The 22,609-nt window shown below is 36.3% G+C and overlaps 1 protein-coding gene across 2 annotated transcripts in view; it reads left to right on the forward strand.

Moving 5' to 3' along the window:
• Positions 1 to 22,609, forward strand: part of dlgap2a (discs, large (Drosophila) homolog-associated protein 2a) — a 135,113-nt gene that overhangs the window by 59,154 nt on the left and 53,350 nt on the right. Inside the window, exon 2 of one of the 2 annotated variants that reach the window (XM_056767936.1) lies at positions 1,725 to 1,757. The exons of the other annotated variant lie outside the window; for it this stretch is intronic. The gene's annotated coding sequence lies outside the window, so the exon portion shown is untranslated. The remainder of the gene's footprint in view (positions 1 to 1,724; positions 1,758 to 22,609) is intronic. 2 annotated transcript variants of the gene reach the window in all.

The following is a 22,609-nucleotide window of genomic DNA, read 5'->3' on the forward strand; positions in this document are numbered from 1 at the left end:
TACTATGGGAGTCAATGGGGGGATTGACATTCTTCCAAATCTCTTTCTGTGTGTTCAGCAGAACAAAGAAATTAAACAGGTTTGAAACAATCTTAGGGTGAGGCAATGATGAATTTTCATGTTTGGGTGAAGTATTAAACCCATTAAACATAGGTTCCAAACTAATTTATGCACCTACAGTATCTTTCTGTGGGTTAATGTCAAACGACGTGTCTCACAAAATCATAACTTTATACATATTTATAACTTATCAATGTGAATCAGGGTGAAGCAAAGATACAGTTTTAAACACTGATTCTGCATTTATTGCAGAACAACTGACTTTTCTGTCTTTATCCAAAAAAAGTTACGTAACAGTAAATGCATGTTCTAACCCTGTCTGAGGCATTAAATACATGGTGTCAATACAACTGTCTGAGGCCACAACTCACAACTCTTTTGACACATGAAAGTTGGTGAGTTACAGAGCTCAGCAGGACATAAACAATTCTGAAAGTTTACGTCCGAGAGACCTTGGGGTAAGATTTGTAGAGGTTGAGCTGGCCCTACTTTCAGAGAGACTTCCGAAATTAGAGTACAAGTTTGAGTAAAAACGGCAATGAAATGCAAATATACTAAGGAAAAAGGATAAAAGCTCAAAAGTATGTTTCCACTGCACTGGGTGCAGGTTTCATTGTGAGAGGAAGACTTATGTCTCTCACGTCTTAAGATCTTTAAGGATGGCTAGGGGTCATATGTGATTGACTGCAGATTGTAAATTTGGTCAAAGGTTCTCTGGTTATCTAATGAAGTGTATAATTAATGAACAGCTTGTTTCATTTAGAAGTGACCATGTCTGCGTTATAATTGCTGTGAATACTTTGCCTTCATGCATCTGCAATGATCTGACCATCAATGGTTCTGTTGCAGGAGGAAAAATATTGAAAGTAATTATTTATAATCACCTTTGTTTTAAATGACTGCCTTGACTCGTGATTTTTTCCTTTATTCTGTAATCTTTTGCACCGGTATAACATTTGACATTTCAGATCACACTGCATATTTGACAGAGTTGGTGGTAAGGCAATACTTGAGTCCCCCAGAAACAAATCTCTCAAAATTCTTATGAACATATGACTGGCATTTGTTAATTGATGGCAAGGGAATAAGACATTTTAAATAGACAGCGCTATTGAATGAATATTCAAACGGACCTACTCGTCAAATCATCAATTCAGATGAACAACAGTAATTTAAACTGGCGCTGTACCGCCGCAAGGTCTTTTATAATACAGCACTTATTTTTAATATCCATTGAAATGAAAAGGAAAAGGCCAATTAAATTCATTCATGACAGGGTTTGTTGTGTTAACTTTTTCTTACAGTACATCTTAATTTTACGAGCTTGTGTATTTTTGTATTGAGATTTGTTGTTTTACTGAATGTGAAATGTATAGATAATAAAAATCTTTGTAATAACTTTATAAAACTTGTAAATGCATCTCAGGTTGATTGTAGGGAAATCCTGTTAAATCTCAGCGCAGGTGGGAATAACAGATGTATGAATTCATTTATGGTGAAATTTCATCTTTAATGTTCGACATGGAAATTAAAACAACAAATGTGAAAACTGAAAAACAAGGTTTCCCAAAAGGTTGATGTTCCTGTTAGATAATCATTCTTTCAATTATAATGTCTAAAATTCCTTAAAGTTCTCTCTCTCTTGTTGTTTTCTGGTTTTGTAGACTCACAGTGCACGTTGTGTGGTGAGACCGAAGGTAAGTGTATTCTTCATTTCCTCAACAAAGCTTTTGGTAACTCCATATCTCTGTGGGTTCCTGGTAGTTAACACTTAACCCAGACTGTGTGTTTATGTGTTTTAAAGGCACGATAGGGAGCTCCAAAAGCACATGTGCTGGTCTTGTTTTAATGCTTAAATTCATCAGGATGCTTAGCTGCTTGCGGCCATTGTGTTGTGATTCCTCATTGCTTCCATCAACACAGGTGGCTGTGCTGCCACAGATACAAAGCTGCAACCCTCTGCTTTGCTCCAATGTCCATGCTGCTCTGCTAACACGACTGATTCACAAACATATTGAGCAGAAATACAGCTAATCTGCTTGAATCTTTCTTTCTTTCTTTCTTTTTCTCAATGCACTAATGTTGTGTTATTGTATGCTTGGTACTTCGCATGTTGTTTCAGTGTACATCTCTGCAGGACTTTTTGTGAATCAGGATGAGTCAGATAGATTGGTACAATTATCTTCACAGATGATTATCTTCAACAGATGGAATCAGATTTTAACAGACGGAAACAGTTTTGTTCTCCAAAGCCTATTGCAGTGGTTCTGAAACGTTTAACTATGGTGTACCCCTTCGAACATTTTGTATACCCCTCTCTTTGGAGTCACAGACGACAGTTACTGTACATTGTATGCATATATTAATAATAGCATTAATACAATATTAAATATTAAAACATCATTCATTTGTTGTTGTATTATGCTATACATATATGCCATTAGATAATCAAATTTTAAATAGCCTAGTGTCTATGCCATCTACAGTATATCCATGTATTCTTCATGCTTGTTACATACTTGGAAGTAAAGACAGAACAGCACACGTTGTCAAATCAGGTACTCTGCATGCAAGTCAACCTTTAAAGACCCTCTTATACCGTCTAAAATGTGACCCTGGGCAAGAAAACCAGTCTTATGGGTCAATCTTTTGAAATTTAGATTTTTAAATCATCTCAAAGCTGAATATTTAAGGTTTCTATTGATTTATGAGTTGTTAAGGATAGAGCAATATATGGCAGATATACAGATGTTTATAGCTCTAGAATCTGAGGGTGCAAATAATCTAAACATTGAGAAAATCAAGTCCATCAGAGGCGCTGTAGAAGGCCATCCACTCACAAAAATTATGTTTTTATATATTTCGGGTAGGAAATGGAACATGATCTTTGATATTTTTGGCTTTTTTAAATGTTGTGTGCTACTTAAGACTACTTAAGGTTTTGTGATCCAGGGTCACAATGTGCAAGAGTTAAGCAAGCTATATCAGATCATTTCTATGGTATCTTGTGTAGAAGTCATTTTGGACTGTTTATATTTGAGCTCAGAGGATATGACATGATGTGCAGTCAAGTGAATGTGATTTTATCCTTTTTTAACTTTCGACAGATACAGGAACATTTTAAGCTCTACAGCAAGAAAACACAATTCAAAGGATGCTCATTAGGTGTGTTATCGATGGTTTGTGTATTTAGGCATAAACAGAGAATGTCAAGAAGTCTGCCAGAACAAACTGGTTAAATGCTTATAGTCTGGCAAGCTTTGTTTTCATTCTCAAGGAATAGTAAACAAATGTTATAATCTTTATTTGAATATGGCAACAATTGTATTTTAAATAAAATATTTTCTTTGAATATGAGTCCTTTTTTATTTTAAGGATCTAAATTTAAATATGTCAGCATGATACAGCATTCTTTAATATTTTTATGAATAAATAACAGACAGAGATCCTCTATCAGCCAATCACTGAGGTCATAGTCGGTAAGCTTGCTGACATCATCCATAGCAACAAGGTCAACCCCGCCCTTTCTCATAGCTCCTTAGTAAAAGTTGCTCTCAGCAGCGCTGTGAACAGGTTTTAAGTACAAACTCTCACTAATAACTTGTAGAGCAGTTTACGAGAGCTCTTAGTGGTAAGATAAAATGTTTTGTGAATACGGGCCCAGATCAAATAAAGCCAAAAATGTCCCTGTGTGCTGTCATATATTCAAGTGAGTAACTACTTTTATAACCACTCCCATTGTGCATATTGAATCTTACAGCAAAAGGGCCACAGCAGCTTCAGATTGTGGACATATAATGATGAAAACCGACTTCCAGTAGTCTTACAGTAGGGCTAAGCAATAGCTGTAACATATACTGACCTGTATTCAATATAGGGCAAATTCTGGTAAATTAGGACACTTTTTGACATTGATATTAACAATATGAATATTAATGCCATTCAAAGAACAGTTCACTCAAAAAGGAACATTTTCTAACCATGTACTGTATTCACTCTTGTATCATTAGAAACTGTTATGTCTTTCTTCTTCATAGCACAAAAGAAAATAATTTTATAAATTTCCAGATGGGCAAATTCAATACAATAGCGGTGAACTTTTTAATATCATTTTTTTTACCATGACCACATTTTTTGGTCATGAAAATGATCAGTATGCCGCACATACTTTATAAAGCATTAAAGTGAGTCATAATGTACAGCCATTGTATTCAATTCAGCCAACTGGATATTCATTAAATGATATATTTTTGTGTTCAGCACTCGAAAGAAAGCCATGAAGGTTTTGAGCGACATGAGGGTGAGTAAATTACGTGACAATCTTAATTTTTAACCAAACTACTTTAATAATTTACTTTAAATATTAATAATAATGTTTCTTAATTTTGGCAGCATAATTATTCTGAATGTAATGTAAATATGTAATACTATATATTCTCCCAGACTCATTATCTTACGTTGCTAAAGGTTTTGCTGTGACCTGCAGGACGAATTGAGTGTCCTCATCTAACCGATTTACAGCAAGAAAGACTGAAAACGGATAGGATTACTTAAAGGAATACTTCACCCAAGGAAAAATTACTTTGTTCTGTTGAACACAAAAGGAGACATTTTAAAGAATTTAGCACAGCAAACAGTTCTGGGGCATTTTGACTACCTTGTATATTTTCCTACTATGGTATTCAACGGGGGGCAAAATCTGTCTGGTTACAAGCATTAATCCAAATATCTTTCTCTGTGTTCATCAGAACAAAGATATTTATAAAGATTTGGATCAACTCGAAGGTGAGTAAATGATGACAGAATTTTCATTTATTAGGTGAAGGATCCCTTAAAAGGAAAAGAAAACATGATGTCAGTTTATCAGGCCAGAGGCTGTAATCTCAATCCAAGTGCAGACTTTCATCAAAATTTGCAGTTCATTCGAGTGGCAGTTGAGGCTGATGGCTGGCAAAGGCCATGCGTTGGTCGGAGTTAAACAGCTGGAAGAAATCTATAGCTGCGGAAACACAGAAAACACACTTTTTGTGAGACAAGAGACCAGTGCGTCGTTGCAGTTTGATGGGGCTATTCTTAGAATTTGCAGACAGTATGTGACTTAGATTTTGATATTTTGTTGCATAATCATAGACATGTTTTTGGAGTGGCAGGTTACTATACATGTGTGAATCCTATATTTATTTCTGCATCATTTGATGTAAATCCAATGTGACTTTTTTAATCAAACACCAAAACAGAACAGGTATAATCTCTCGGTAGGGGTGTGGCATTGGTATTTAGCTGCAGTATGTCTGTATGAAATTCTCTGCAAAAAAAAAAAATATTTCTTACTAAGCATTTTTGCCTTTTATTCTAGTACAAATATAAAAAAAATAACAAATCAAGATGTATTTATTTGACAAGGAAAGGGACTCAAGAGCTTCGTTTAATGAAAGAACATATAAGAAAAAAGAATGTTTCTGTTTAAAATTAGCAAAAGAAAATCTGCCATAGGGATAAGAAAAAAGGAACAGTTCACCCACAAATTAAAATTTTGTCTTCATTTACTCACCCTCAAGTTGTTCCAATCTGTATATTTTTTGTTTTGATGAGCAAAGAGAAACATATTTGGAAAAATGCTTGTAACCACATGTTCTTTGCCACTGTTGACTAAAGTAAGATTTTTTTAAATTTCCAGTAGGAAGAATTTCTTTGTAAATTTCTTTGTTCTGTTAAACAAAAAAAGATATTGTAAAGAATGCAGAAGAGCAAATAGTTCTGGGGGTGTGCGTTGAGGGAATTAAATCACAAGCACACAATACATCATCTGACTTAGTTTCACTTTCCACGTGCGTTCCATGTCCGTTATCTTTAACGCTGGGACCGCGCCATCTATCAGTTTCAAACATTCTGCAAATCAAGCATTATGCTCACCCGTTTATATTACACCCATGACTGAAATGCAGTGAAAAAACAAACACACCTCAACTTCTCTCACTATCGCAAGAGTAATGAGCTGCAGCTGCATGCCCATAGCGCATACAATCTTGACGTAGCGCAGCCAATTTTAAAATTAAGCTGGTCTTCCTATGGGTTGATGCGTAGGCGGGCTATTTATTTTGCCTTGCCGTGGGCATGCTTTTCTGGGAGAATTGCCCATTAAGGGACTAAGAAAAGTTGTAACATAGGGGTTTTTCATGTGGAAAAAAAACTGTCAGAAACCTACACAAACCTTTGGGGAGTGTATAGAGCACAAAAATACTATGTAATACGTCCAACTCGTTTTTTTGACAAGTTGAAAATGTTAAGCATGAGAAGCATTTGTAAAGAAGTCCAAATGCATGAAAATTACCCGTTTAAGATTGTTTACTTAAAGCCTTTATTTATAATGCATTAGAAAGGGTTATAAAAGGGTATGATGCATTATAATTGTTCATAATGTGTGTCGTAATACATGAAATGTTGTAAAGAATTTCAATCAAATAAAAAATGCATAGTGTAACAATTAATTGATAAGCGTTATAATGTTGTTACAATCAATCATAAGACATTACAATGCATTATAAGGTGCATTACAAGGCATACAGTAATTAATACATTCAAACTAATTTAATAATTCATACATATATGCTTGTAGTGTTAAGTGAAGCTGTAACCATTTTCTGTGAGCCATTTGAAAGTTTTGTATTGGCAATCACTTTAGTTTATCCAGTTACACAGCAAATAGAAACCAGCACAGCCTCATTATGTAGTCAAACCATTTTGGCTGATAACGGCACAGACTTCATTAAAAACTTCTGCCTTTAGTTAGTGATACTGACATGACATTATACAGGCCTCAAATTCTTTATTTAATATAATCCAATTCATAATTTAGTTGTTATAACGATTTCTACCTCATGAAATCAATTAAGCATTACTTTCGTAATATTACATTTTCAAGCACAAAATATGATAAATTCATATATGGTTCATGTTTGGGCCTGAGTGCATGGATAATAGCATGTTATTAAATATGATGTCACAGTAAGTTTACAGTAAGTAAATTAAGATGTACCTGTACAATAAAAAAGTTCTTAACTGACAAAATAATTACAATTATTTTGTCAGTTTAGAAATTCTTTATTTTAAGGCACGTCTGAATTGACTGATTAAAATTTGGAGAAAAAATATCGGATATCATTTTACTCGTAATCGTGCAGCCTGGTAAACCGTTTCATCAGATGCAGGTACCCGGCCCGAAGTTAATTCCGGTCGGTTTTATTGTATACTAATTCTATAGAATTAAATTAAAACTACTCAACGGTTATTGAACCTTTGCGGAGGTCTACCGGACATTATGTTGGGCCAGATAGCGTTTGCTTATGTTGTTACTACTGAAACCATCAATAACTTTATACCTGCTTCCATGATATTTGCAGTTAAACTGTACTGGTGTTCTGTACTGAATGTCTTTGTTGGACACAGAGAGCAATGACATTTTTTTTTAATTCAATCTTGTCGACATGAGCTCACTAAATTAAATATTCAAATGAGCTATTTACTGGTCCACACTGTGTTCGGTCACTGTTCTCTCAATCTTTATCCTTAGCTTACAGGATCAGACATCTAACCAGCGAGAAAATAATCAGCTAATGTCTCCATGAAAAATGTTTATGCACTTCAATGAGCACCACGTTTAAAATCGATTCATACGAGTCCAACTAGATTTCACAGAGCTTCTGCTTGAGTGCCTTTGAATATTGAGAGGCAAGTAGAATTATTTGCTCTAAAGAGATGTTGTGAGATTGTGTATGTGTGCGTATATGTTTAAGCTCAATTTAGCATTAGAAGATTTTTTTATTGTCTTCTTTTTTAATAAATGTCCCTTTGCTTTTCTCTATTGTTGTGTTTGGCACAATTCATGCCCTCTGCTCTGCCAAGGGAGACGTGCATCTACACTGTAAACAGGGTTTTTTATCTTGACCTCTCTCCAGCGCTGGTTCACACTCTGTGCGTGTGAACCACAGGGCCATTTATTGAATTTATTGGCAGGAAAACAAGTTGGCACACAAGATCTGACACTGAATTCTTCCTGATGTAGATTTTCTAGCTTTTAAAGATGCTCATTGAAAATATGACATGAACAAATGTTGACACGAATCATCTTGCAAATGCAGATTTGCTGATATTTGCTTTGTTTTTACAAAGCAGCATTATAGAAGTTTACAAACAGCTAAAATCGCCTACAATACAATTACGTGTAATTTGAACATTACTGACATAAATGACGTATATATATTTTTATAAAGAAGATAAACTTGTAAATGTCCTTAGGGGATAATGGGAAGTAATGGAGATTAGTATTTTGTCATAATGCAGAGTTCTCCATGATAAGAATAAAATCTGGCATTCTTGTGAGGCACCATGCAGACAGTAATGAGGAGGCGGAGAGAGGTCTGGTGTCCATCCTGTCTTCACTTTTTACTCTCATCATATCCGTGCAGGTCCCCTTCAGCCTGTTCCTGCCCCAAAGCTATCTGTAATAACATTACAGACTAATGCACAGTCCCTCTGTGGGGACATACATCAACTCGCACTGATTTGGGCGGCATAGATTTTTTATTTCAAAAATCCATTTACATTGATTAGTGGGGACATGGGACAGGTTGTCTGCAAACCACTGACTAAAGACTAAAATCGAGATCTGAATACGTCTTTTGGGCTAGTTTTACAGCTTTTTTTTACAAACCTTGACGTTTATTAATTTATTTAAGAGCTTGGTTATCCACACACTTGGTTAAATTCTCAACGTATAGGTTTTACATTGACCTGTTGCATTCCTGCCTTTCGTGGTGCTATAGATGTAACTTTTTTCATGCATTTTACATGTTTCCCATAAGCCAGCAGAAAAAAAGGGAAAGAAAAAAATAAATAACTGGCATGCCTCTAGTTTAAATACAGAAGAAGCCGATAAATTCACAGATTATTAAAGGTGTAAAGCATATCAGGGCCAAAGCAAAGCGTAACATTTCCAAAAGTTTTTTTGTGTCATTTGCAACACACGCTTTTCTAACTCTGTGTTGTGAACACTTTTTCATTTATGTTTTTAATACGGCTTGCACAAATTGAAAATCTTAAGCTTTGATGCACAAAGCTCTGTTACCTAATCAAAATCTTAAAGGGATAATTCACCCAAAAATTATGTCGTCATTAATTCACACTTACAGTGTGTTGTTCAAATCCTATATATGGCTTTTCTTTCTGTGGAACACAAAAGGAGATATTTTGAGAAATGCCCCTGTGGATTTGTGTCCCTACAATGGAAGTCAATGGGAGCAGTGTTGTTGGATTCAGAATTCTTCAAAATATCTATTTACACACACGGACATGTGGGTGAGGAAATTATCATGACATTTTTATTTCTTAGTGAATTACTCCTTTTACACCTCAGTTGAGTGGTAGAAACTGTCTTACATGATCATTTCCATACTAGTGTTGTTTAAGGAAGACTAACATTTTGGGCATGTAGTCCAACATCAACTTTTTATAAGTTCTAATCTAACTTTTGATGCCGCTGACTTAAACAATCGACCAACAAAATTTAGGTTTAGGTTTTATTTAACCAATCTCGAGTGCATCGATTAAAATGGCAAACAAAAATAACAACAAACATTTGTGAAATATTCTGAAATCCTGAGTTCACAGTTGAGCTAGTACTGTATACTTCTACTAGTGTGTGCTCACAATGTCTTGAGTTCCTACAGAAGTTGATGCTAATGGCATGTGTATGGAAAGTCAACCTTGCCTTTCTTACACTCACTTCCAGCTCTCTTTATTACCCTTAGATTTGATTTAGATTTTTGCCCACTGGAACTCCATTGCCATGGAAACTGATGATGGCTGAAGGCCACCCACATGAATCTCACACACCAGGGAATTGTCAGTTGTGTTGTTAGGGATGCCCTGCTGAAAGCTGTTACTTCATATCAGCATCACCCTGTAGCCCAAGACTGGTTGCCCACTGAAGCTAAGCATGGCTGAGCCTGGTCAGTACCTGGATTGGAGACCTCCTGGGAAAGCTAGGTTGCTGCTGGAAGAGGTGTTAGTGAGGCCTGCAGGGGGCGTTCAACCTGTGGTCTGTGTGGGTCCTAATGCCCCAGCCGTCGCATCATGAGAATGAGAATGTTGTTGCAAAGGTATTGCAAACACATTTTAAAGAAATGTGCAGAGTGGGAAAATCTGTTTTATGCATTTTTCGAAGTCTTATACGTCAGTTACAGTTCCCTGTGACTCATAAGCGAGATGTTCTCTGATGTTATCTGTGACCTTTCCAGTTTTGCCGTCTAATGGTATTTAACTAGATTTGAGCCATACTAGCCAGACAGCTGTTTTTCCTCAGCGCTGCTACTGTGATTGAATCTATCCAGCTCTTTACTCCGTGTGATGGACCTGCTGAGACATATCTGTCTCGCATGGTGAGATGAAGATTATAGATTCATGCTAGGCATCAATCTCTCAGCCAAACAGGTTATGGGTGATACTCTTGCATGGATGGATTGAGGTTTGTTTTGGAGGGTCATGTGGTCTAGAGAGAGATACAATATGATATCTATAGTTTTATAGGACATGCATAAACATTGTCTTTTTAAAGATGTGATACCAAATTAATACACCCATATTTTTAACTATACACTGTACATGCTGTACTTTCAGTTACACACTTTCATTTACATACTGTATAATTTAGAAGTAGATTAAAGTAGATGACTAGATTCTGAAGGAGTATAACATGTGACCAGAATGTCTGCATCAGCTGTATTTCTTTGAACTGTTCCTGAATTCGACCCCATGTCACACGCACAAGCAGTTATTTACCCCCTATTCCAAATGTTTACCTTCCACCAACAAGGTTTTGCCGTTGTGATTTTTTGGGCTATGTGGGTGAAGTCTAGGGACGGACTCGGAACAGTTCTGGGATCCCCAATGCAATCAGTGCAGTGTCGCCACTATCAAAAATGTCCCATTGGGGCCACCGTCCAACTGGAGTTTTGTGGGCCACACAGGAGGTGAGCCTGATGGGACATGTTTAAATGTTGACAGCAGATTTAATCCTGTCAGGTACAGCGGGAAAGATTAAAAAGTCTGTTTGTGCAAAACACGGTTTAAAAATTGCGAGAGGGTATTTGTGACTTTTGATTTTGCATTAAAGGTTCGGTGAAAGTGATTTAGCGGCATCTAGAGGAGAGGATGCGAAATGCAACCAATGGCTCACTTCACCCCTCTCCCTCCAATTCGAAGCACTACGATGTTGACACAGAACTAAGGTGTCTTCACGTTCTGTTTCTTTGCTGTAGAGCAGTTTGTCCATTTGGTGCTACTGTAGAAACAAAATGGTGAATTCCATGGATGGGGACCCGTGGTGTATGTAGATAGAAATAGCTTATTTTACGGTAAAAAACATTAAGGTTTGACATCAAGGTCTTTATACACCTCTAAAGACATAGTTATGTATATTATATTGCATTTCTGTCTATAGATCCTCCCAAATATTACACACTGCACTTTGTTCACCTCAAAAGGAAAATTCGGTCACCATTTATTACCCCTCATGTTGTTCCAAACTAATGTATAGAATTGTATAACCGACCAAAATATGTAGTACATGTACGTACGTATTTTTCAAACCACACAAAAGATGACGCATAAAATGTTAGCAGTCACCGTTCATTATTTAGCAAAAAGATTGAAGTGGTGACTGAGGTGCAGGAATTGAGGAAATCATCTACTTTTTGGTAAACAAACCTGTTAGTTACTTTGATTGTATGTTTTTTATTCTTGTTTCCAATTTCACCATTTTTGTGGATAGTTTTAGGTTTTTTATTATGAGGGCTTTCTGACTATTAGTTATCTTTCCTCAAATTGAGTCATTTTTATCAAAGTCTGTTGGATGCAGTTAAAAAAAAGTAAGAATGTATATGGGGTATACAAATCTGAGACTTGTGTGTCTTTTGTTTTTTTGCAGACTTTTGGTTCTCACTGTATGTTTGAAGGAAGCAAGGAATTGGCCGTTGGATTCCTGATATTATTGTTCCTCATGCGTGTTGTTACTCTGAACTGCTTGTTAATGGTATACAGCAACCCTGCAGCCCAAAGGGGATCATGCAGCCTTCTCTTAGATATTCAGAATCAGATACAGAGAACCAATTACTCTAATAGGTCCTGGCTACAGGGCACACTAAAAGTTCAGCTCACCCAAACGAACTGTTTGGCAGCAAGGACTTTAGCTCGACGGGCACGTTTACTGCTAAGTCCCATATAAAGTTGGCTTGCTCCGAATTCGTAGTGCAATCAATCCCAAGGTCATGGTTTGATTTCTGGGAAACACACAAACATAACATGTCTTGTGTCTGCTTTTAGTAAATGGGAAATACTGTAAATACCCACACAACAGTACAGATTTACAGATTAGACACCAGAAGAAAAACACCATAAAAAGATCAAACATTGTTGTTTAAAGATATAGACACTGTTTCTGGAACCACTATTTGATTGATTGTTTGTGGAAGAAAGATTTTTACTTGCATCCAAATATGACAGATCGTTGAGTTATTGGTTGTGCTGGCCTGGTACTTCGAGTGTAGGAGAGTTTTGGAAGTAGTCTGGAAACTGTTGGACGGGTTTATTTGAGCGATGATGTCCAACAGTCTTCTGCACTCACCCACACATTCCTATACTTTCATAGCCGAGCTTCACTTCTGCTTTTCCTAGAATAAACTGTCTTAAATCCTCCTGAGAGACGTACAGGATATGCTTCTTATAAATTACTTAAATGAAGCTGTTGGAATGTACAGTAGGAACATGTAGTACAGGATAGTGTGTTCTCGCCAGTCTGAATTTTCACGTTTTCGTAATATGTGAAGGGGCGTTATCATTATTATAAAATGCACTTAAATGTTTATCTACCAGAAATTGAGTCGCCAGCGTATGTGCAGAAACACCCTGTAATTATACAAATCCATATATTCCTCTTTTTGAAATCTCCTTTAAACCACAACAGTGACACAAAACAGGCTGTTGCCGATCCCCTAACACTCTGATGTCACATTGTTTACGCCTGCCAATGAACGCGTAGTTCCACCTTCCGCCAGAGACTCGCTGTCAGCCATTTTCAAGCAAGAGCAGATGTAGCCACTAGCCAGTGACAAAAATGTCTAAGAAACAACAAATGTGTGCTGTTGTTGGATGTAAAATGGAACATAAAAGGAAGCCGGTAGGAGACCTTTCCGACGAGCCCGGGTTTGTCCCGCTGTTACCTTGGGGGTCGGAGTTATTATTGATTGAAAGTCCGGGGCGAGACAAAGAATTACATTTTTTCGGATCGAAAAATCAACATTCACCGGTCTCCGGTCCGGAAAGACTTAGAGAAAGGTCTCTGCGGTGGCATTCGAACGCCGCTGACTGCGATTCAGAGAGACCCCTAGCTCGGAAGCTCCTGGTTGCCGGAAAGGTTGAAAAATCTAAGCTCCGGGACCCGGTGGCCTGTCAGTATAGCATGGGTTTAGCCAAAAAAAAAATTCTCAAGAGTGGATCAGTACCAGCTGTTCGCGATCAATCTTCATCTCCGGAAGAAGTAAGTATTACACATCGTTTTTAAATCGCCTTTCTTAAATTTCTTAAATAATGTGTTTAGCATGTTATCGGCTGTTATTCGCTGCTAAACCTGAGACATGGTCCAAAGATAGGTGTTAAGTCATAACGTTAGTGGTAAAACGCTTTGCGCCCATCGGTTCAGAAGACTTGTGACCGACATAATTTCTGTAAAACTTATTCATTGCAACAAAAGAAAGTTATAGCAGTGTCTTTCTCGATGAGCTCAGTGTTTTCTCGTATGTCCTAAGTGCGACAATACTTAGAGCGGATAGATACAGGGTTCTCATTTGTAATACAATGAGGTTAAGCAGAAATTGTTACTCACAACATAACAACACCTGGTTGCTGATCTTTACATACCTGTCTGTCATTTAGAAGTTCTCTGAATGTGTGTTTATGCCTATATCCATGTTTATGTCTAGTTATATGCATGCACATGATTCATTATCAATGGCCAGCATTTCATACAGCAAATGGTCAGCATATGTTGTTTTATCTATGTTCTTGTCTTTTCCATTTAATTTGTATTTATGAACAAGGCATTAAGGTGAATTTTTATTACAGTTAGTGTATGGTTTTGGTTGGACAAGGCTTTACAGATATAGTTGCGTTTCATGGTTATAAAAACTTGATAGGTGGACAATCAATCAGAAGAAGGTCAATAATCCAAGCTAATTCACTACGAGCAAAACCACACTTATGGGTATGTCCACATTTGTAAAAATGCTATAAAATTTAAAGAAATAAAGAAAACTTTGTTTGTTGGTCCTTTTAAAACAATAAAATCTAATATTCTATCATATTGCTAAGTACGGGTGTGGGTAACTCTGTGTGAATTCCCCCTGTGTTTGACCTCTGCATTATGCTTTCTGCATTTTGCTGTCAGCCAGGTGATTATCAAAGTCTAAGTGTCCTGAGCACATAAAATGTCCAACAGTAAAACCAGATGCAGGCTTTTGGTGTGTGTACGGTTTTTGTGTGTTTATTGTTGTGTGCTTTGTTTAATCCAAAGACTCCTAGTGTGTGACCCCTTTGGGAGCTGGACTGCAGACTACCGGCCAACTAGGATACAGTCATCTCCACATACACAAAGACACACACTGTAAATGGATAAAACCATAAACTGTACACAATCGATTTTAACACATCCAATACAATCACATGCGGCTCAGTTTTCTCCTTTTGCCGGTGGAAGATGAAGCAATGTAATATTCTTTAGAAACTACTCTCCTCTTCTAACGGCTTCCTGCACCCATCTGATTTCTGTCTGCACCATCATAGCCTCACAGATTCAGGTCTCTCCATTTGTGTGGCTCCAGGTTTGATTAGAGACTTGCCCTGAGCAGGTGAGGTGTGGGCAAGAGCTCTCAGTACTGTGCCTGTATCGGTCAAACACTAACTTTGTCCTTACAATAGGTATAATGAAGGTTTCTGTATGTCAGTCACTTTAAATAAACCAGCATCAATTAACTTTCCATCACTCAGTGTTCAGATTCACTTAGGGTAAAATATGACAGGCCAATCATAATTGGGTATTAAATTACATTTAATTGACCATGGAAGAAGTCATGCTTAATATATTTACTGTTAATTCAAGTACACTGACGTTAATCAATCTCAACTGCTTCTCAGGAGCTACAGCCATAATTCCAGTCCTGTGTCCTAGCAGTTATGATTTTTTTTATATTTAATATTTTATTAGTATTTATTAGTATTAATATTATTTAGTATGACTATTTAAAATAATAATAATAATATATACAACATATTATACAAATATATGTTATTATTATAATAACAATGACAATTGCTGTTGTCGTTATTATAATAATTATAGATATAATTATTTATATTAATAATTAATATACCGATAATTAGTAGTAATAATAACACTTATTAATATTTAAAATAACTTTATAATTGTTGTTGTTGTTGTTATGTTTATGTTCGCTAAGAAATCAACATACCTTTTCATGATAATTTACTCACCCCTGTTGTCATCCAAGATGTTTATGTATTTTAAGGCTTTAAACGATACCAAAGCGCGCTCACGACTATGTTGGTAGGGCAGGGCGAGGAAATCCATCTCATCTTCGCCATCAAGTTCAAAATCGTCCAATATTGTTGTTTTACCTTTAAACTCCCTTTTTTGTAAACGGCGATTGACTAAGTATTTACCAGTTCAACTTGTGAACACTGACTCGGTACTTCCGCCTACGTCAAGCGTGACCTTTTCCTCATCATTACGTATTACGTGAAGTCCTGAGCACGCTTTGCAGGATAGAGCAAGGCGAGCATTTGTGTTTATAAAGCAAATACATTTTATTATTTTTAGAAAATGACAGATCGTTTCGCTAGATACGACCCTTATTCATCGTCTGGTATCATTTAAGGCCATTTTAAGATGCACTGCAACTGTAATTTTGACCTTCAATCGTTTGGAGTCCATTGAAGTCCACTATATGGAGAATTATCCTGCAGTGTTTTCATAAAAAAACGTAACTTCTTTTCGACTAAAGCAAAAAATACATAAACATCTTGGATGACAACAGGGGTGAGTAAATTATCATGAAAATGTATGTTGAAAGTGAACAATTCCTTTTATGTACCTTTAGAGCAAAAAATACACTTTTGAACTCAGTTTTCATATAAATATAGTTTCATTGTGAATAAACCCTTAAATTGTGATTGTTTTTCTTGATGTTAAGTGTGAAGTCAAAATTATTCCGAAATTACATTCATTAAAAATGCATTATGTAGGAAAGTCACATATTTTAGGCATAGTGCTTGCAGTCATAACTTTACTTTTTAACAAACCAGCAAAACAACTGTCTTCATACTCAACAAACTTAAAGTCAACATTTTATTGAAGGACATTAACAGCTCTGAAGGGCAATGATAATTAGACGGGTAGTGAGGTCATCAGTTTCCCAGTTGGCCAAGGTGTTAAAATGCAAATGAGGGTGAAAATGACATCAAAGGGACTTTAATCAGTCTGGCAGGGGGCAGCAGATGTTTCGTAATGACTAAAGTCAGCAACTGACATTTACATTCACCCCGAATCAGATAAGCACACTGTCAGAAAAGATGCAGATGTGCTATATGGCCTTATTACAGTGATACACACACAGACACACATATTAAATGGGTTTCAGTGGCCTTTCCTTTAATCTGGCTTTCATTTGAAGCTAATGGCAGAATTAACCGGACAAATGCCTGTATTGGGTATCGTGTGTGGGGGCATCTAGAGTCCTGCTTACTCAAGCATGTAAATTATCTATTGAACCACACTAAATGTTTTATCGATCATTTGAATGAGAACCATAAACACATATAACCCATTTAGTCAGAAGATATTTAAGAAGAAATCATAATTTGTTGCCTGAAAGGAGTTTTTAGATTATGTTTGAAGAAACAGCTAGAAGATGTTTGACTCTTCATTTCTTATCCCTTTCATTTTCTCTGTTTCCTCTTTTTCTCCACTCCTCTCCTTATTTTGGGTTGGAATTACAGTCTGCTCTTATATTCAGGCCCAACAAAATACAGTCACACTGTTTCTGTCTGGCACACTGTTAATGTTGTGACAGCTTCCTCTGCAGGCAAAATAAGATACAAGCACACAGCACCATGCAGGTTCTTGATGAAGAGGATGAATTTTACAACATCAAACGGCAATGCTGGTCTTATAAATGTTTGTTTTTTTTGTATATTGAGCATTCACTTTAAAAAAAAGTGTCAAAAGATCGTCCTAAACATTTGGTGAATCATCAGTTCTGTGTCATGTCGGTTGATGTACCCTCTGGGAGCCTTTATGACAAGGTAGCTAGATCTAAAAGTCTGAAATTACGGAGATAAATTCAATTGAGGGAACTGACAGTCCTTTTCTCTCACACGGATGAAATAGAGCAGAGTTTGTGATGTGTTGTGGTCTAGTGGAGAGTCTCTTTGCTTTGAAAGGTTTAGTGTTAATTTGTTTTGGCTATGATTCGTTTAGGGTGTAAATTCTCTTTGTTGTGATTGGTTTAGAGTGTGAGGAGGTTAAGGTCAATTGTGTTGTTTTGAACTTTGTGTCAGTAAACAAGATATAAAAAAAGACATTGCACTTACTCGAACAAGATTTCACATTTTGTGCTGGTGCAAACTCATTTTATTTTTTTCCGTGTGTATATGTGTTTTCCTGTGTGTAGCATTTGTTGTTTATGTATGTGTATCCTCATTTATATGCTTGTTTCTTGGTGTTTACTGTATGTGTATATACAAGGAACACACAGATGCTGGTCTGTCATTTTTGACATTTGACCTCTTTACTTGTCAGTATTGCAGCAGTAGTAAATTTGTGTTCATTGTCAGGGTTTCAGATTAACTATTTGACAAGTTAAAGCGGCACTAACAAACAGGGTTTCTGCCAATCTCATATTAATCTTCAGTACCTATAGAGTAGTATTGTATACGTCGTATCTTCGCAGAGTATTTAGTCTGATCATATTTATAAAAGATAGATACAGCTGTACGATTACTTCCGAAATCATACGACGCGTGCGGGGAGGGGGTTGAGGTAGACTGAACTAAAGCACATTGTCAACAAAATAATGACATCAGTTTGACGCACTGCATGCTGTTCCTTTCCGGCATCTTTTAGCACGGCAACGGCTCCATGTATCAGTTTCAAACGATCTGAAAATCCAGCGTTATATCCAGCGTTTCTTAACATTCATCACCCAAATACAGTGAACAAACAAACACATGAACTTCGCAAATATATGCTCTCTCTCTCTGCTGCACACAAGTGAAAGGGACGTCTGCCTACGTCTCCTACTCTCCATGCTGCTGCATGCTTTTCCGGGAGAATCGTCCAATAAGGGACTAAGAAAATGGTTACAAATCAGTTTGAAAAAAACTTTCCGAAACCTGTACCTGCATTGAGCACAGAAATATAACGTAATACGCCCAACTCGTTTTTAGACAAGTTGACTATGTTAAGCATGAGAAGTAAGCACGTTTAACATTGTAAAGAAGTCAGAATGAGTGACACATGGTTGCAGCACCCCTTTAACAACCATAACCTTAACAATTAAAAATCTGGGGACGGATTCACAAAACATTCTAAACAAGAAAATTCTTCTTTACAGCCTTATTTCTTCTTAATTTCAAATTTAAGAAAAGGGCTAGGAATGTTTTGTATTCACAAATTAACTTCTTTAGACAGTTCTTAATTTTGTTATCTGAAGATGGATTTACAAAGCATGTGTCATTTTATTTTAATGAAAAAAATTAAAAAAATTTTTTTAAAAGGAATATTCTTATAAACTATATAATTTATATTAAGAACATTCTTATATTTTGTTTTAAGAATAGTTTTTGTGAATCCAGCTACTGTTACTTATTCAAAGAGTTTGAGTAGTTTCTATATAAACTTATAACGTATGTGCTTTTTTTAGAGATAATAAAAATTGGCATGTTGTTGACATTTAGGATGATTTGTATGGTGCTCTTGGATCCTTTTTGGAGGTTGACAGCTAGCTAGTTAAAAGTTTTTTTTTTGTCATGCAAGTTTGGAACGACTTGAGTGTGTTTAAAACATAATACATTTTGTATTTAGGGTAAACCGTACCTTTAACCAAACATTTAGCTTCTTTAGACCAGCAAAAAAAATCTTAAACCTGTTATTTTTATGTTTTACAACTGACATTAAATTATGTATTATATTATTTATATATGAAACACATTTTTTAAATCATTTTCTTATGATGTTAGGATGTTTTTGTTTTGTTTTATATTGTCAGTTAGCTCTATTTTAGACATATTTTAACTTAATCCAAACAGCACAACTGCAATTTGATTGATAACACTTGGAATGCAAAATAAAAAACATGATTTTTGTCAAATTAACTGTTTTGTAAATTATTGGTATCTGCAAAGGCTTGTGACAAACCCATTTCGGTGAAACCCTGTAATCTGTGATCAAACTTCCACACTGTAAACCCAAATGTTCAAAATAATCAAACAGATTAAGTAACATTAACTGAATTTTATAAAAAAGATCTACTTACTTTTGAGTAAAGTATAATTATTGTTTTTGGTTGACTTGAAGTTTTGACTAAAACTAAAAAAAAAAATTGCTCCTCGTTCAATTTACTTAATTTAAACACATTAATTCAACACAATGGGTCAAGAAGGATTTCCAATTCCCAGCATGCTTTGCGTTAGACTGCAATAGAGAGTAAATAAAGAAACATGATTATTGTATATGTTTTTAGTAAAGTTAAAGACTTGTTAGTGTTAGTGGACAGATTTTTCGGATTTGTGGTTACCATTGTTTAGAAGAGTGGTGCATGTGCTTAGCTTCTGCGAAGCTAAGTTTGAACTGTAACGTGTTATGTTACTTGTGAGCAGCAACTGTGCTAATGCCAGTTCTGAGATCAGTTCTTACTCATTCTGGGTTGCATAGGTCAAGATGTTTGATCTATGCATATTAAGACTAAGAAATATGTAAAATAAATTAACTGAAAGAATTTCGTTAATCCCGTGAACCGAGGTAGTTCGGATAAGCGGTAGAAAATGGATGGATGGAATTTCGTTAACTTAAAAATGCAATTTTGGTGTACTTTTTGTTTAAGTTCTGTCTACTTAATTTCATAAAAAGTAGAAATTTTATATTTTATTCGCACTTGCACTTTAACTTAACAGTAATCAAAATTTGAAAGTTCTGCTTACTTAAACAAAGAACCTCTTAAACTAAAAAAATTTGAACATTGAGGAGCTGACCATGGTCCTGAAGAGGTCTAGTCACAATATAAGCACAATATGAATTGAAGAAGTTTAAATGGTGTCTTTGAGGAACAAAATGATGAGTTTTCAAACAGCTTTCTTTACAGCAATATGCACTAACACCCAGGTATGATGAGGCTTGAGATTTACAATAATTTATAGCTTTCCTGTAGCTCAGTGGTAAGAGCATACCGCTAACAACGCCAAGGTCATAGATTCGATCCCAGGGGATTGCACATACTTAGAAACAAATGTATAGGATAATGCAATGTAAGTCGCTTTGGATAAAAGCGTCTGCCAAATGCATAAATGTAAATATAATGTTTACAATTTATGTGACAGATTTCTGCACAAATTACATTTCTATTAAGTCTTTAGCGCATGCAAAAGTGTAGCTTTTTGACATTGTGAAATTGAACCACAATAAACTATGTGACACTATTGTAAACATTTTAAACACTTGTTACTGTGGCAACCATAAGAGTTTTTATTGGACTTGCCAGAGAGTTCATGTTTGAAGGTTACATAAGCGATTAACTCCTGAAGGATTTCTTGAAGCAATGCTCTTCTGTATTGCATCTATACAGGGCCTTTGAAATTCTAGTTACATGGCCACACCAGCTTCAAGCTTCGCTTTTTAATTCATGAAACACACTTCACATACCACAATCTGCTGCAGCGATGTACAGAAATGCAATGCCGTCCTCCTAACTCATGCTTTTACATTCAATTGACATCCCAAGTCGAAAAATTATTGATTAAATAACCTTTCAAATGCTGTTGTATGTCGTCTTTCCATTCCGTAAACCATGTCTATATTCCAAATGTTGGTCTTTAGTCTGCTTGGATTAGGGGTGTTTTACCACGCTGAGCAGAACCAGACACAGATAACAGCCCTCATCAGCCCGACGCTAATTTAGTCCTTTACGATAAGCATTTAACGGGAACTCGCCCAGCTTATCAGAACTCGGGTATCTCTCTCTCACGGGCAGGAGGGAAAGCTGCACTTTGTAAAAGCGAGTTCATAAAATGAAGAGGGATTGTTTAGAGAAAAGAATAGGACTGCTATGAAAGGGTGGGGGGCTGATTAATTGAAGGATTAATTGTCAAGCTGGAACAAAGTAGAACGTTATGGGAACATTTTGCTTAATGAAGCATGTAAAGGGTGACAAAAGAGCAATATCTGCTGCTTTCGTAAGTTTTTTTAAACACACGTGTTCTTTGTCGTTGCCATGTGGTTCGGCATATCTATCACATCTCGCTTTCCATGCCGTTAATGTGGGAAATTAAACATCCCTCTTTACAAGCACTCCTGAAGTGACACAGTAAGAAATAAAGCTTCTACCTGCTGCCCCCTGCAGAAAGACAAGGGGACGAGAGATACGAGAAGGTGCCTGTTTCTGAGTGCACTCACACTGTTAGTATGCGGGATGCAGCAGCGAGCAGTATTCATTCATAAGGGACCGTCCAGGGTATGAAGACTCACATCATGAGATGAGGTGACAGGAAGTGCTTCAGGCTGTGGAGCATCGGTCCACTCTTACAAATCTCCTGGGCTCCTAATGACCTCATCTGAGTTCATACCGAGACCAAGGGCCCTCTCTATCCATCACAGGAAGCGCATCATCAGGATACAAGCGCAAGGCAATTTTATGTTCAAAGCGCTGGGCAGTAACCAATAAATAGTTGGTTTAAATATGCAGCAGTAAAATGGATACAGAAAAAAGTCACCTCTCCCTGTCGGGCAAAAATTGTGTGACCTTAAAGTTCCCTTTCAGCAGATGCATCTCACAGGCCATTGGTCACTCACGAGTTCATGATACGTACAGCTCATCTAAATGTAAAACAGTATGCATCATGCCATCACCTGTAACGCAAACATTGTAATATACAGTATGCTAGTAGGGAATCTAAAACTGGGTTGCCTGGAAAGATATTCGATTCTACCTTGTGAAATATATAAAACAAACATTGCAGTTTAAAATGGATATTTGACAGGTCAAACACATTTATTATTTGAGCACATCAAACCATGTTTATGCCAATCCAGCATGATATTACATAAAAGAAAAATGTAGGAGCAAAAGAAAATGATTTAGGTTTGTTGTTGATGTGGAGATATTTTAACATTTTATATACTATTTCTATACATAATCATTTGCATATTATA

This window comes from Triplophysa dalaica, chromosome 15 (assembly GCF_015846415.1).
Source record: "Triplophysa dalaica isolate WHDGS20190420 chromosome 15, ASM1584641v1, whole genome shotgun sequence".
In the NCBI taxonomy this organism is placed as follows: domain Eukaryota; kingdom Metazoa; phylum Chordata; class Actinopteri; order Cypriniformes; family Nemacheilidae; genus Triplophysa; species Triplophysa dalaica.